Source organism: Haliaeetus albicilla, chromosome 2 (assembly GCF_947461875.1).
Source record: "Haliaeetus albicilla chromosome 2, bHalAlb1.1, whole genome shotgun sequence".
Lineage (NCBI taxonomy): Eukaryota > Metazoa > Chordata > Aves > Accipitriformes > Accipitridae > Haliaeetus > Haliaeetus albicilla.
Genome location: NC_091484.1, coordinates 67657162 through 67672550, shown reverse-complemented (window position 1 = coordinate 67672550; position 15389 = coordinate 67657162). Strand labels below are relative to the sequence as shown.

General features: G+C 37.2%; 1 long non-coding RNA gene across 1 annotated transcript in view; it reads right to left on the bottom strand.

Moving 5' to 3' along the window:
- LOC138684464 (uncharacterized) overlaps positions 1–15389 on the bottom strand; it is a 77721-nt gene that overhangs the window by 61401 nt on the left and 931 nt on the right. The gene's annotated exons all lie outside the window — the stretch shown is intronic.

Sequence of the window (15389 nt, the reverse complement as noted above, 5' to 3'; positions counted from 1 at the left end):
AAACTCATGCTCAGCTCAAGACTTGTGTAAGTATAATTTTTTTTTTACACTGCATGATATTGAAGTCAGATATCAATGGTGAATAAAACTGATAATATGTATGCTGAAAATGCAATAGAAAACTTTAAAGACTACCTTTTCAATTAATGGCACCTAAAACATCTGTATGCAAGTAATGACAGGCACCTTCCAGCACTTTTACTAACCTGTACGATACAGGTAGTCTTAATTTCACACATATATATTTGTGGGCTTACTTTGAGATGTGATGCCTAAAAATGTGGCTAAGCCGGTATTTAACTTGCTTTTCCTTAAAAACCGCACTAGTTCTACACAGTACTTACTATTCTCACTAAATATCAATTTCATGTGCTTTTCTTCAACTACTTATGACTTCTGTCAAGACAAGCTAACATAAAGACTTACATGCAAATTGTATGCAAAACACTTCAGGAAAATATTTCGATCTGCATTCAGCCTATTTCAGCTGAGTAAATTACTTAAACATATGCACAAATGGTTCATTCAGTTGGGGTCAGCTTAAAAACTATTTAGAGAGGACAAATACACATATTTATTATAGCTTGCCTTGCAACTAACGCCTATGCCAGGCACAAGATTTGCTAACAAACCTGCAGGAGAACAAACCTAGGCATACAAGGTACACCTCATATACCCTTCTGTGCTGTCGTGGAGGGAACCCACTGCACTTTTCTGCAGGACACACTAGAGATATGCCTGGGCAGTAGCATATAAACACTGAGCTCCAAAACCACATTGCTGCTTCTCATCAGGCCAGACCCCAGGACAAAATGTGTGTAACAAAGGATAATAACTACTGCTTACTTAAGCACTTATTTTTTTTTAATGAATGAACATAATCACATATTACATCCATGACATTGTATGTCAAATGACCACCAGTTATTCTGAAATCAGTTTCCTTCAGAGACAGTATACAGAAACAAAACCAGTACTGTTACAGAACAAAAAAATCCATAGACCCCCTACCTTGCTTTGAACACCGATATATTCATTTCCTGATCTCTTTGTAGACATAGCAGTTGTGTGCTACACTACCTTTAATATTAACACATTCAGCAGGCTTGCATACAACAGAAGCACTACAATGCTGTCAGTCATGACCATGTCTATCAGAGGGTACTGTTTTACTGAGTCATGTTGAACTTCTATTTACTTCTCACTGTTCAAACTAACAGTTTATTTTCTTTTCCACTAAAATAACAGCTGAAGTCCAGACTTAACATTACCCATGAGTCTATAGTGAAAGACTGCTTCCAAAAAATGGATAAATTTGTGGCCAAGGTAAGTAGGCTGTTTCTTTACTTCCAGCTTACTTTAAGTAATTTTAAAGATACAGAAGAGCTTCCTATACAAGCAGTCCCACTGCTGATCAAAGCTGTACAAATCTGTGGGATTGTGCGACATTACCAAGCACTATGGATTTTCACTCACACAAAATCTTTTGGCCCACATCCATTTCAAGGTCAATGTATCATCACAGGCTTTTAAAAAACATTTGATTTGAATTCAGCACCAAACCCCATAGCAGTCTGTGCCTGTTTAGAAACACTTTACATGACATGGGTCAGGATTAGCTGTGCATCTGATGATATCAATTTCACCTGGAAAAGCCATGATCATTTTGTATACCAAAGAACGTTTGAATCTTAACTACACTTCCTAAAATTATTCTTCATTTTTCCTTAAATTTCTTTGAAATAAATTTTTACATGCTTGTTCTCAATTGACATTTTGCTTGCCATAACATTGGATTTTTTATAAAACAGCGAATAAACACTTCTTAATAATCTTTTCTTCACAGTCAAATGATCACTGTACTTGGCAAGAGATCCATGCACAATCCAGAGAGATACTTCAAAGAATTGAAAACTACTCTTTCAGAAGAAGAGCAAGACATTAGCAAAGTAGTTTCCATCAAATACTTTGAGGATCTACTATCACGTCAAGATAAATTATCCTATTCTTCTAAAAATTAAAGGAAGTAGTATACACATAGTTCCTATTTAAAACTATAAATTGCTTAACTTATTTTTGTCAAGATATTTTTTCTGAACTACTATAATACATTTAGCCTTAATAAAAAGGATGCAAACCAGCATGTAAATATGTTCATGTTTATTTGTGGGGTTTTTTTAAAAAAAAAGGGGGGGTCCCTTTTTCATAAAATAGATATCATGGATACAGCCCTCCAAATCTTGTGTTCAGGCTAAAAAGCAAGCATATCAGTTACACTACTTGATTTCACAGTACATTCATCAAGTTATAGGTATATGAACCTTTGACAGCCTAATGCTTTTCCAATGCACATCTCATACCACACATTTGCACTGCTGCACTTTTACCACTGCAGTTACAAGGCTAACTAGCCAGTCATGTGTGAAAAGATATGCCTGTTTCCACAATGCCATTCTGCCAGGCTTCCAGGTCATTCATAAAGAATTCTGAGATTTCAGTTTGATCATCCATATGTAAATTATGTATCTATAAAAACATAACAACAAACCAACCGAACAAAAACCTCTGCATTCCATTAGACAGACAAGACCCTAAATAGCGAAACACCTTTAAATGCTCACATAGTATTTAACAGGCATTGGCAGCACTGCATACTGGCACGTTTTTCCAAACAGCTCACTGATTATTTGAAATCCTACATAAGAAGATAACATCTATGAAACTGACAGTTTTGAAGAAGAGAAAGAGGGATACTGTGAATGAACAGTGTTTTGTAACATCTTTGCCAGTGAGGTTTCTAGGCACTGGTTTTCAACCTACCTCTTCAGAGAAACACAGATGTTAAAACAAATCAGGAGACTTTGCAGAAGATTCTAATATTCATACTTAATTTAGATTGCACAAGGATGAAAAGGGTAAAAATATTTGTAATACCATATCTGTCTCATTTCCTTACCATTCTTGACCTTTTCTTTTTTTTAAATCTGGTGCAAGTCTTCACAGGCAGCCTCGCACCTCATTTCAGTATGACTTTCCCAAATCCCCAAGATCCCCTCAGAAATCCTTTCAAAAATGGCTTGGGAAAAAACCCTTATCTTTTACAAAGAAAATGAGAATAACCAGGTAACCAGTACTAACCTTTTTAGATCTACTGCTTTGTCACCAAGTTTAAGAACAAACACAGCTCTGAGGTTTTGATCACCTTTTATGGCATATTCATTACACTGTCTTATTCACGCTTCATCTGAATCAGAAGCTGTTCACTCAGCTGACCTGTGTCACAGGTCAATGTGCAGAGTGCAGACAGTGTTCCAGCAGAAAAAATAACCCCTTCAAGTCACACAGTTATCAATACAAGAATCAAACTTCTTCAATGAATGAATTCAACTAAGACAAATAATAAATTACTAAACAAAATTCCCACATCTTTGAACTGAGGAAGTGCTTTTGCATCTACCACATTCTAAGGCAGATATTGATATATATTACAGCAGTTTGGATATGGATCCAACCTTTCCATCATAAAATGTACATTGCCAGTGTAAGCACATTATATATACTGATGGCATTAAATACTAAAAAGAAAATTAGAAAAAAAAATTAAATTCTCCTACCCTTACCTTTACAACGTGTTCCTTTCAATATAGTTCAAAACAATATATATATATATATTTATTCCTTAACATGTAGACATTTGTAAACTGAGTTATGGTAGCATTATTATGCCAATACATTTGAGTATTAACAACACCCATTTTACCTCAACCTTCTATGATCTTATTAAACTGAACTTCCATTCTGAGTGTCATAGGGAAAAAGGAAATAAGAAATATTTTATAACTTTCAGGAACTGCCTGTTATCTCATGCAAATGAAGTTTAACTTGAAGACCTAACCCACAACAGAGTGGAGCCTGTGCTGCAAACATGACCATGTGTGAGAGACTGAAAGAGTTAATGTCTCAAACATTGTGGTGGGGCAAGTTCTGCCTAAAGACAAACCCCGCACAGCCAGGAACCAAGGTGAAAAGCCCATCAGCTCAGACATCAGCAACAGGAGGGGGAGGGCGTGCTGGAGGGTCCAGCTCCCTGTTCTGATAAGCTGTTCTGGTACAAAGACCAAACAATGGCCCTGTCTGCAGGGAAGGAGAAGTTACTCCACAAACGACCCCCAAGCCCAAAGGCTCACAAACTGCTCAGTAGCCTACTAAGTTCGAGTGCCCGCCCAAAGGAGGGGTAAGGGTGATAAAAGGACACAAACTGAAGCCCCGGGTGTGCAAGCCCACCGGGACGGGACCCCTCGGCTGACTGGACCAACGCTGGACCCAGGAGCAGTGAAATCTTTCTCTCTTCCTTTTTCTCTCTCTGTCTTCTTCCCTCTTTCCTCTTCCACAATCCCTACACCTCATCCCTTTAAGACATAAAACCATTGACCAAGCCTGGGACTAATAGTGGATCCAGCCGCCCCTGGGCCCTTCTCTGAGGAGTCTAGAAAGCAAGGGGGTCTGCTCTGAACCTCGTGACTCAACGGGAGGGATCTCCTTATTCCCTGAATTGATGTATGTGGTTACCTTAGGTTACCTGGCTTACAGTAGTCTTATGCCAGTTCCTGTTGTGAGAAACCCTGCCACCTACTACCACAACTCCCCAGTTCGCTCTGCTTCTGTCATGAATAAAATCTTTAACTGATCCTTTGGTGTCATTTCACCTTAATTTGGCCCAAGGGAATTTCGAATTAAACACGACTCCCTGGTCTGTCCAGTCTGGGTCGTGACACCATGCCAACTCATCACAAGGTTGGAATGGTTGTAAAACTTAATTAGCTCCAGTATAAAGAACAGAGAACAAATCTCTCCCCATATGCCCTCTTAATGTGAACCTTGTACCGGACATGTGTCAGTTGTCTCTCCCTCCAACACCCATATTATGTCCTTCCTATTAAGGACAGTCATTACACTTTCTCCAAGTGTTTGCTGACTGATGGCTACTCGAGGGTACCATGTCAGGCACTGCTGCTCCTGACTCTGCTGCCTACTGTCAGCCCCACTCTGCAAGTTATCTTCACTTTCATTTTCACTGCTGCCCTGACTCTGCAGCAACATCCTATCACTTGTTCATATCATCTGCAGCAGCACAGACTGTGGCCTCTTGCCAGTGTGCATGGCTTTTGGGGAAATTCTGGCCCTAACAATTACAAAGAAAATGACTGCAATTTCAGTTATTTTGGCCTCTTCATGCTTCTAAATTCTTTAACTTGGATATCTAGGCACCCCCCTGGGTTTGCCTCTCTTCAAACTATGAAGTGATCCCTGTCTGCTCATTAATCACAATCTTGCACTGACTCATGCAACTCACCCTGTCAGCTGCACAGTAAGAGTTTCCTCTCAGGATCCCAAGTTTCTAAAACTACACTGGTTCTTTCTTAAAACAAAAATATTTTCAGAGCAGCTGCAACACAGCTGGCAGTCTAACCTTGCGTATAACCTCCTTCAGATGTTTTTAGCCTGTAATTGACACTCTTTTTTTCATGCAATACACTATACCATACCCCAAAGTACTGTCACATCCTACACTGAGACACAGAGGAAGAGGTCAGTCACACGGACCTTCCAGTTCCCTGGAGAAAAAGGTTGAATGTAGCTGTACCATAACACTTGTGAAAGCAATGTTATGAAACCTGTGCCAACCTTCCCTCATCAGAAAAAAAAAAAAAAAATTAAATCAGAGCTTCACTACCCCAAATCTGTGACACTGGTAGGGGATCAACCTCTTTCTGTGTTGTCCTACAGGAGGTTTCTCTGTGCTACAGGGTTGTGGCACAGGCCTTGATTCATGGCACTAGACATTACTGCTAAGGAAAACCACTAGAACCATGTTTCTGACTTTTACAGACACAAAGCAGTACTTAATTATCTTGTGTATAGGACTGGGGACTTTATTTATTTGCTTCTGACAATAAATTTCTATTTAAATTTTTCTGTGAAAGCATTGAGTCCAGTGATAGCTACAGACTGAAGCCCAGTGAAACAATAATAAAAGAAAACTATTTTCAGAAAGAAAGTACAAATGACAAGAAGTATAAGAACACAACTATGAGCAGTAGTTTTCGGCTTGTCTTGGAAAGAATTTTCTGCACCACTGTTTTTTTTTACAGCTACTTCTTCATACTAGCACTTGGATACAATGAACTTTGGAAACAAGAAGAAAACAATAGCTTCTGAATACTTTTAGTAACCAAAGCTTTTATCTTTCAGATTATTTGTAAAAGCACTTAAAGATATATGAATACTTGCCTTCTAACCCATATGGCTAAGAAGGTATTACACACATTCATCTTCTTAGTAATGTACAAAATTGTGTAAAATTTAGAATTATAGAATCATAGAACACTTTAGGTTGAAAGGGACCTCAAAAGACCTAAATTCAACATCCTGCTCAAAGCAGGGCTAACACTGAATTCTGGGCTTTGTCCAGAATTGGAAACTTCCAAGGTAGAAGTTGTAAGAAAAGTAAATATTCATCATAGCAGCTCACATTCTTTTGTGATTGTTGATAAATTATTTTTATTGGTGGCAGTATGAAGGTTAAGAAGGCATTAAAATGTTTTCCCTAGCAGACATTATCTCTGCTGTCTCTGTTCCTGTCTTACTTATCCTTATGTGATTAATTTTGTCCTCTGTTCTGCTTATTTAACTTTCAGTAATCCACCCTAGTCTGGCCCTACATACTGGAAAGTATCAGGGTTTCCTAAGGCAGCCGCTTGCTTTATATATATGGTACACGTGTAATCCTTAAGGACTTGTGGATCCCAAGATAAGGACAATGGCATTGCAGCAGAATTGTTTGAAGGGTGGGATGGGAACTCCTGTCCCTCTCAGTCACCTAGAAAAATGGAAGCACTTTGCCACAGGTGTCTGGTTCAGGCTTGGTGAGCATCACCTTGTGCCACTAAAACAGAACGAGCTTCACAGGAGCAGATCTTGACCTCATGGAGGAATTAGACTGGCTATGAACAAGTGTATCAGGGAGGAAGACTAGAAGATCTAGACCACTGATTCCCAGAAGTAGCTAAAATACTACTAACTCTGTGGGGCTCATCCTGTCTGGAATTCAGTGGATGCCCTTCTAGCTCACCACACGTTATTTCCCAAACTCCCAATGACCTTTCCTACTGCCGTCTACTCCTTTAGAATTCATTCCAGCATGTCACAAAACTGAGCTAGCTGCTGATGTGAGCTAACTTGCCTCTTTGGTTTTGATAGTAAAATCTAATTTGATGAAGTTCTGAACTCACAAAAGCAATAACAAAGAGTAAATACCATGACAGATAACCTCTTATATCATGTTAATTAATGAGTTAATTTTTCATCTGTGTAGAATATTCGTTCTCCTTTGTGGTAAGAAGGTTTTCTTTTTAATGTCTCCAGTGAGCTGTTGTTATTGTTCCTTTAGCAGTTGTTTACTTTTTTTTTTAAAGCAACTATTTAATACACAACATTTATATTTTAAAGACAAGATATTGCGTGAAGCATTCAGTCTCAACAGCAGAGGCATTCAACACCAAAGAAACACTGCCTTCCTGGAATGGAAACGGTGAGCCTAAGATAACCGACTGTAAACATTAAACATGCTCCATCTATGTCTGATCACAACAATCACCATTCATTTTATTCATAACATACCGATTATTTTCACATAATGATCCTAACGGTATTACTCAAACATATTATAAAAGGACTTTGGTCACGTGCATAAACAATCAAGAAATCGATTTTTCTTTATCAGAATTCTAAGGAATTCCAAGGAATTATAACGCAAGTCCAGAAAAAAACAAATATGTGAGAAGCCAGATATTTAATATGCTCTTAGCACTAGCACATACTCTTAAATACTACAGTCCATATAAGTTTATAACATTCTTAACTCTGTAAATAAAAGCAAAAACAATCTGGTGTTTTGTTTTAGTTTTTTTTTCCTCAGCTCTGTTCCACAGTTTAATATGTTACTTAACTTCTCAGTTATGCCTGTCCAAGTATTTCTAAACTATAGGTTCTGGTATACGCAACATGTTTTTTGTTTGAGTTTGTTTGTTTGTTTGTTTGTTTGGGGAGGGTGGGGGTGTTGTGCTACAGAATGTGAGATAAGACTTTTTCTGGTGTCACTCTGAGCAAAGGATGCATACATATACATTTTTACAAGAAATCAATATTAAATATATCTCTGCTAACTATTTAAATTTCACAGGCCAGGAGAAATGAGAAGATGTTATTAATTCACAGGAAGAAACCAGACCACATTGCTTAAGGCATCCAGACTGGCTTCTTGCAAATGAAAATGACTCTGCTAGTCATTAAAGGCTATTTTTCTTATTCCACAAATGGAAACATTCCATATTTTTCATCATCAGTTATGATCTCAAATCAATGTCATAAAAAATATTTGGGAGCAAGAATATGAAATTTGTACCAGTTAACCACCATACTAAAACTATCAATAGGAGTGAAAAAACTGCTGACATTCTTCTTATCTTCAGCGTTAAGAAGAAAGGAAGAAAGAGATGAGAAGGAAGCTGCAAGTAGTGAAAGCAAGGAGGAGCAAGGGAAAATAGACCGTAGAAAAATAACTGAAAGGATGAAAAAGAAGGCTGGAGTGGGGAGAAGAAAGAGTGAGAGAGCAAGCGCATGCCAGGAAATAAAAGGTATTGACTGACCAGGAAAGAGTATAAGTAAAAATAAACATGTCCTCTTGAAGAAACCATCCTTGCTGTTATATATTATTCATGACACCATAACAGAATACAATAACAAAAAAATCAAAGGTAAAGACTGCTTCTTGAAGTGCAAATTCTTCAGACCAAATACCTAACTTTATTGCTTTCTCTAAGTACTTGTAATCTCTCTCAGAAACTGCTGGCTGCTAACACACAAGCTCCAATGATGGCCCCACTATCTGCTTTACTAGCAAAATTGCTTTTCTAGTCTCCTCAGTCCTGCAGAAAGACAACTTTGTGGCACTGTACTCCCTAGACAGTTTGTGGAGGAGACAAAGATGGCTTGTACACTCTGCAATACATTCCATTTCGACCATTTATGCTCTCCCCCCCCATCTCACATCCCCCCAAAATTAATGTTTCTATTAGATTCAGGCCTTTTGAATACTGAATCCTCTTTCCATCCAGTAGTAAGACACCACACTGAATAACAAGAGCCTTTGAAGGACTAGGGTCATAGCAGCTACAATAAAAAGTCCAGTCATGTATCATTTTATCTGTCTGAGCAACCCATCACTAATGGATGCCTGAAGTCTCCACGACCACCTAGATTATTTAAGCATTGCTGGAGCTTCCATTTTCAGGCAAGCCACAAAACTGCAAAGAAAACATGTATAACCTCTATTGTAAAGAGTGAAATTTATCCTCAAAGGGAAAAGGATCCCATGAGAAATATGTATCAAATCCACTGTTTATCAGTATTAATAATATAAATACTATAACTTATGCAGAAACATACAGTAAGTGGGAAGTTGAGTATTTACAATGTAATGGAGACCAAGTTCACTTGTTTCTCTCATGTATTATAAAACACGTAAAGATTGCAAAACATAAACCACAGTTTCAATTAGTTTAATTTTACATAAACTAAAATTCTCCAGTATCATGGGAACTGCTGCATATTTGGGAGAACTGCTGCATATACAAATATTTGGGGGCACTGCATTTTTAATTCATCATATCAGTAACTGTGTAACTACTTTTATATTACCTTAATTATACGGTCATGTTAAATCTGGATTATAAAATTCAAGACTTTGTGGAAGGGAACACCATTGTGATATTTGTAGAACATCAGAGCTTACATTTAGAAATAAAGTTACACTTACCAAACCAATTGAATTATATTAGATTAGACCATTACTAGTGGTATCATTTCTTGAAGTATAATTAAGGATATATAATTTTAAGGAGAAAAACATTTCTGTGTTTTTTTTGTTGTTTTTCTTTTCCACATAAAAATGATCCCCAAGGTCATAAAATAGGGGAAGAGGTTACTTTTTTCCTAAGCAACCCTAAGTTACACAAATCATGTAAATTCTTCTTTATCTCTCCTAGTTGTTTCAGAATTTTTTCCCTTGCTGTTATTTCCATCACTTCTGCTGAGGGAAGAAATCAGAGACAGCTTCAGGCCAAATTGTCCATTTGGCCCCAATCCACATAAGCACTTAGTTTGATGTGTCCTGCATTCGTGCCTTTTCGGAAACAAAAGACTAAGCATTATTCCAATCAAACTCTGATGAGGAATATGATACAACAAATCTTCAGAGAACTCCTTAGTATCATCCACTCTTCAACAGAAGTGCCCTCCATGTAAAATTCCACAGTGCTCACCTTTTATACAGTATAGCCTAACAATTACAGCATATGACCAGAAAGTGACACTCCTGAGATCAATTTTGCCCAGGTACATTGAAGCCTTCCTCCACAATCTACCCTATCAGTCAGGAGGGTATTTTTCTGGATGAGGACACTCCTGCTGAAGTTGTTACAAGGATTCACTAATCCAGAAGTACTGTGCAAAGGATAATACCATCTAATAATCAAGTAGTTAGGGCACTCATCTACAAGAAACTTCTGTGTTCTAGACAATGTTCTAAGGTTATTGATCATATTTTTATACTGAGCATTAAACAAACATATTTCACATCATATAAATAGTAAGAATTCTCCTCAATATCTTAAGATTATTTGCACTGCTTAAGAGAAAGCTGCAGAAGTACTACATTCTGAGAATACCATGATTAGTCTATATCCTTTTAATGCGGACTATGAACATGTATACATGGCCCTACCCATTTCCCAACCAGACATATACCTTTTGTGGCTCATAGTACAGCAAGCTTACAAATTATCCTGTGGCGCCAAATGACGGCTCACTGGGGAAGTTTTCTAGGTGAGAAAGAAAGGCTTAAGTATTCTTCTCCCCCAAACCAGGAGAAATAACTTAGTCAATTGTATGATTCATTAACCATTTAATTAGCACAAAGTTTCCTTTTAATGAAGTGTCTTAGGCAGTTTTTTCTGTTTCTGAGTTTTTTAAACCTCTGAGCAATTATGATACATGTATGACCAGCATGGCTCAATTATTCCAAACCTAGTATATCTGACACAACATATCTTTCACAATAACACAAATCCTCTTTGATCTGCAATATTTTTGGGTGGTGCTTAGCTCAGTCATGAATTTTCCTACCCAATAAAACAAGAAAAACATACTTTGAAATTAAGAAGTGGAATCCAGTCATGTCAAACTACAGAAATATGCATTTTTAGGGGCTTAGAACTTTTTTTTTCTTTTTTTCCCAAGAATCAAAGTTTGAAAGTTAGATAACACAGCAATACATAGCATGTTAATAATATTTGTTCAGTGGTGGCACTGAACACTGAAATTAGCAGCTAGCAGCAGGAGGAAGAAAAAACAATGCCACATAATGAACCTACTGAGCACAAATTAGAAATTTTTGTACATGTCACTTAAGAAAAGACACAAGAATTTACCATGGAAGAAATAACTATCAAGTCTAAAGACCACACTGACACATTTTTCACATAACTATTTATAGAACATTCTCCATAAAAATGTGAAGGCTTCAAAGGTACGAAGAGCTGAACAATACTTCTTGGTTTTGAAGTTGTATAACAACATTCCCAGTCAAAATATTTTTGCTAGGAATTAATGTGCTATTGCTTAATCATTATTTACATTTAGATTCTGAGTTAAACAAAAACATTGTGGAGGAAATAACATCTAGAAAAATACTGCTCAATCATTGTGTTTTTCTTTTCTTTTTTTTAATATAGAACATTTATAGTTAAGTAAACTTAGGGATTAGATTTGCGCTTTTCTTTTATACATGGCCTGATTCAAGTACAATCAAAAAGTCCTGCCATTTGATTTTAGTGGGAATTTCATTAAAGCCTTAGATTAGTACCTAAACTCTCAATTGATGAGTCAGGTACAGCAAATTCAAAGCAACAGCCATTTAACATTAAAGTTGTAGCTGATGTTCAGTAAGTGATTTTCTTTCACAATGAACATGGTGACATTTTACACTATCATCCCTCACTGAAAATAATAAACATCCTTTATAGCTGACATACTTTCCCACTTCTTGCGCTGACTTGGGCAGTTTAAACAGCTTACACTTGCTACAGTACGTTACTAAGTATTTTTGTCCCTGTGTAAGATGGGCATATTCACAGACCAGTGATACAACTCCCTCTCTTTTAAAAGCTGATATTACAATGACTCAGGATATTATGCATCTTTACAGTGAAAATGATTTTGATGCATTTTATATGACTACTGGGGAGTAACAGATTAATATTTTGATCACCTTTTCCATAATGTCTGCACTGGCCAGAGTTTTAAGTAAATTCCTCTCCAAAGCTATGTTAATTGCTGCTCTCTCCCTAACAAAATCAATACCAACTGGAGGTGAAAACAAGAAAAATACATCAGAAAACCTTGTTCGAATATTTATTAAAAGACTTAATCTATTCTGGATACAATCATGTCCCCTTCTCAAATCTGCGTGAGCTTTCCATTGCTCTCATCTCCCTTCCTTCCTCATCCAACCGTAATAGCAAGTCCCTTATTAAAATCTCCTGGAGATTTTCCTGTATCTCGTCTCATACTAGTTCTAGATTTCCTCTCATTTACACCCTATATTTCTAGCATAAAGAAAGCCTTGTGTATGTTAGTGTCACTAGGACTGTCATTATGCAAGAAAGAAATGAAAAAAAACCCCAAACCCATAGAATCCAGCCCCTGTACTACAAAATTTTTACTGTTAGAATGACACAATTGAAGGATGAAAACAAATAGGAGAGAGACCAAGTAGTACAAGAGTTTATATGCACCACATAGGGCCAGGCAATGTTGTAGTATTAACAGAAGAAAGCAGTCAGTTCTCTTAAAGAAACCACTGTCACCATCTGCCCAGAAATGGTATCTCAATGACTTATTCTTTCCTTGTTTTCATGCTAATCTATGCATTCCATGACTAAGCCTGTTTCATTTCAAAATGATGGAATTACTGTAAATCCTTCCATCTCATTCTCTGTTCTATCCCTGTTTTTTAATAATATTAAAAAGTTGAATATGGAAAAATTAATTGTCTTCATGATTCACAAGTCTTATGAAAAAACGACAGCTGGACAGAAGAAATGCCTCCTATAAGCGCCTCAGACAAACTTGAAGCATAGGCTCAGGTACCACTAGATGCCAGAGAATCCACATATGAAAGAAAGGTCTAGCTGCAGTTTCACTTGGCTGGAAATCATTCATTCAGCTCTGTAACTTATGCAATAATCTCGTTCTTTTTGGACATGACTTGTTCTTCATAGTTTAACTTAATTTCAATGGAAGATGTGCCAAATGAAATACTGGATGCATTGGCGACATTACATCCATGATATGAACTGTTTTACAGTTTAAAGGCAGCATGTGTAACAATACTGGCACAGTAAGCTGAGGTGGGTAGCAATCCAAAGTATTTTTAAAGGGTCAGTCAGGATTTCTTAGGTAGTGGTAAGATTTAAAGATGGGCAGAAAGGCTTGATCTAGATGGCTTGATCTAGATGGCACAGGGAACAAACAGGCAATGGAAAAAGGATGCAGCAGAGCATCTGCAATGGTCAGTATCAGGAAAGAGTCAAAACCCACCTGTTCTCTCCCTATCCCATGTAAACTGATTCTATTTAGTATTACAGTAAGAGGACAATTAGAGCACCTAATGTAGTGTGCAAATTACCTGCTGAGGTTTTATTCAGATATGCAGTTTCTTTATTATCAGCTTGCATATCTCAAAAAAGCCTATTCTCTTAGTGTCAGTATGATTTATACGCATGTACCTAGCTGCATTGCAACTAAATCCCATGAGATTAAATAAGACTGTTTCCCCCAACAACCTTCAATACTTAAGCCAAGAGTTCACTCCTTTTAGGATTATAGGCAATTGTATTGCTGGAAGATATACAAGTATATCAAGACAGCCTCAGGAACAAACAGTTCCACATTGTTTCCTCTCCTCCCACCTCTACTTTAATGACTTGACACAAACAAAATACAATTCTTCCCCAGGAGCTCTGCTGAAGAACAATCAGTAGCTATAATAAATGATGAAAACAGTGAAATCATAGGCAGCTTCCTAGTTAGACAAGGTTGAAAAAAAAGACATCACTTCTAAGTTCATTATGTACCATAAGGCAATTGGAGAAAAAATACCTTCAGAAAATAATAGCTCCTTAGCATCAATGCTGTATTTGGAAGCACGAGGGACAAGTCTACTTCCAGACAAAGTGTGAATGCTTTAGCTACACTGAATAAAACAAAGTAAGCCAATTCCAAAGAATGGCTAAGTACCTGCATCAAAGCAAACAACCAATGCAAAGCTTCCTCAAAAGTGTTACTCAGAGGACAAACTATCATTGGTCCGCTATCTTAAAGTAGTCCTAATAGTTCATATTAGCCAAAGGCCTTCCTACTGATTTTACAGACTTTGGATCAAGCCCCAAATCACTCAAAGACCTTAATTTAGCTTTTGCAGAGCTACTCTCCAAGAAACTACTGTGATTCTAATTCAAACCAGAACCCTTTGAACAGAGTGGGACTTTATGGCAATTTATACATTTCTGTAACAAAAGTTCACCTTCATTATAATCTATGACTCAGAGTTCTCTTGAGATTCAGGAAAGAATACAGTAAATTCCCTGTAGAACCACTGTTGTTCATGTACGCAAACAATTTGGCAATGTGTCTTTTCCATTGTCAAATCACACACTCATTCTAGCCTCTGAGTAGATTTGCAAACGCGAGCTGCCCACATACTAGGTATAGATATCTACTTGCAGGTATGGTTTCTTCGAACATTTATCTATGAGTAATTTTGACTGAACTACTCAAATGACTGTACTTCTGCGTGTGTCTGTGTGAAAGTTGACAAGATGACCATGTGTATTTTTACAATCTGAGTTAAGTCTAAGATGTGATGAAGACGTTGAATAAAACAATAATTATTAGAGCAATTAAAATATAAAACTTGAGTCAGCATTTTGCTGCTGTTCCTGACTCTCCCTGACTTGCTTTATGATTTTGCACCAGTAGCTTAGCCTCCGTTTCTGCAAATGCTTTTACTTATACCAAGTACCGCAAAGAACTGTATGGGGGATAATTCAGCTTTATTTACTTAAATTAACAAAACTGTGGTCTTAAGCTGTTTCTGTGACTACGCACACTGTTACGATCAACAGAATTATTCTGTTGTACTCCAGTGCGGCTAAGCACTCCCCAAGAAAATGCATCAGTGCACAACAGAACAAAAGGGAAGGCAGAAA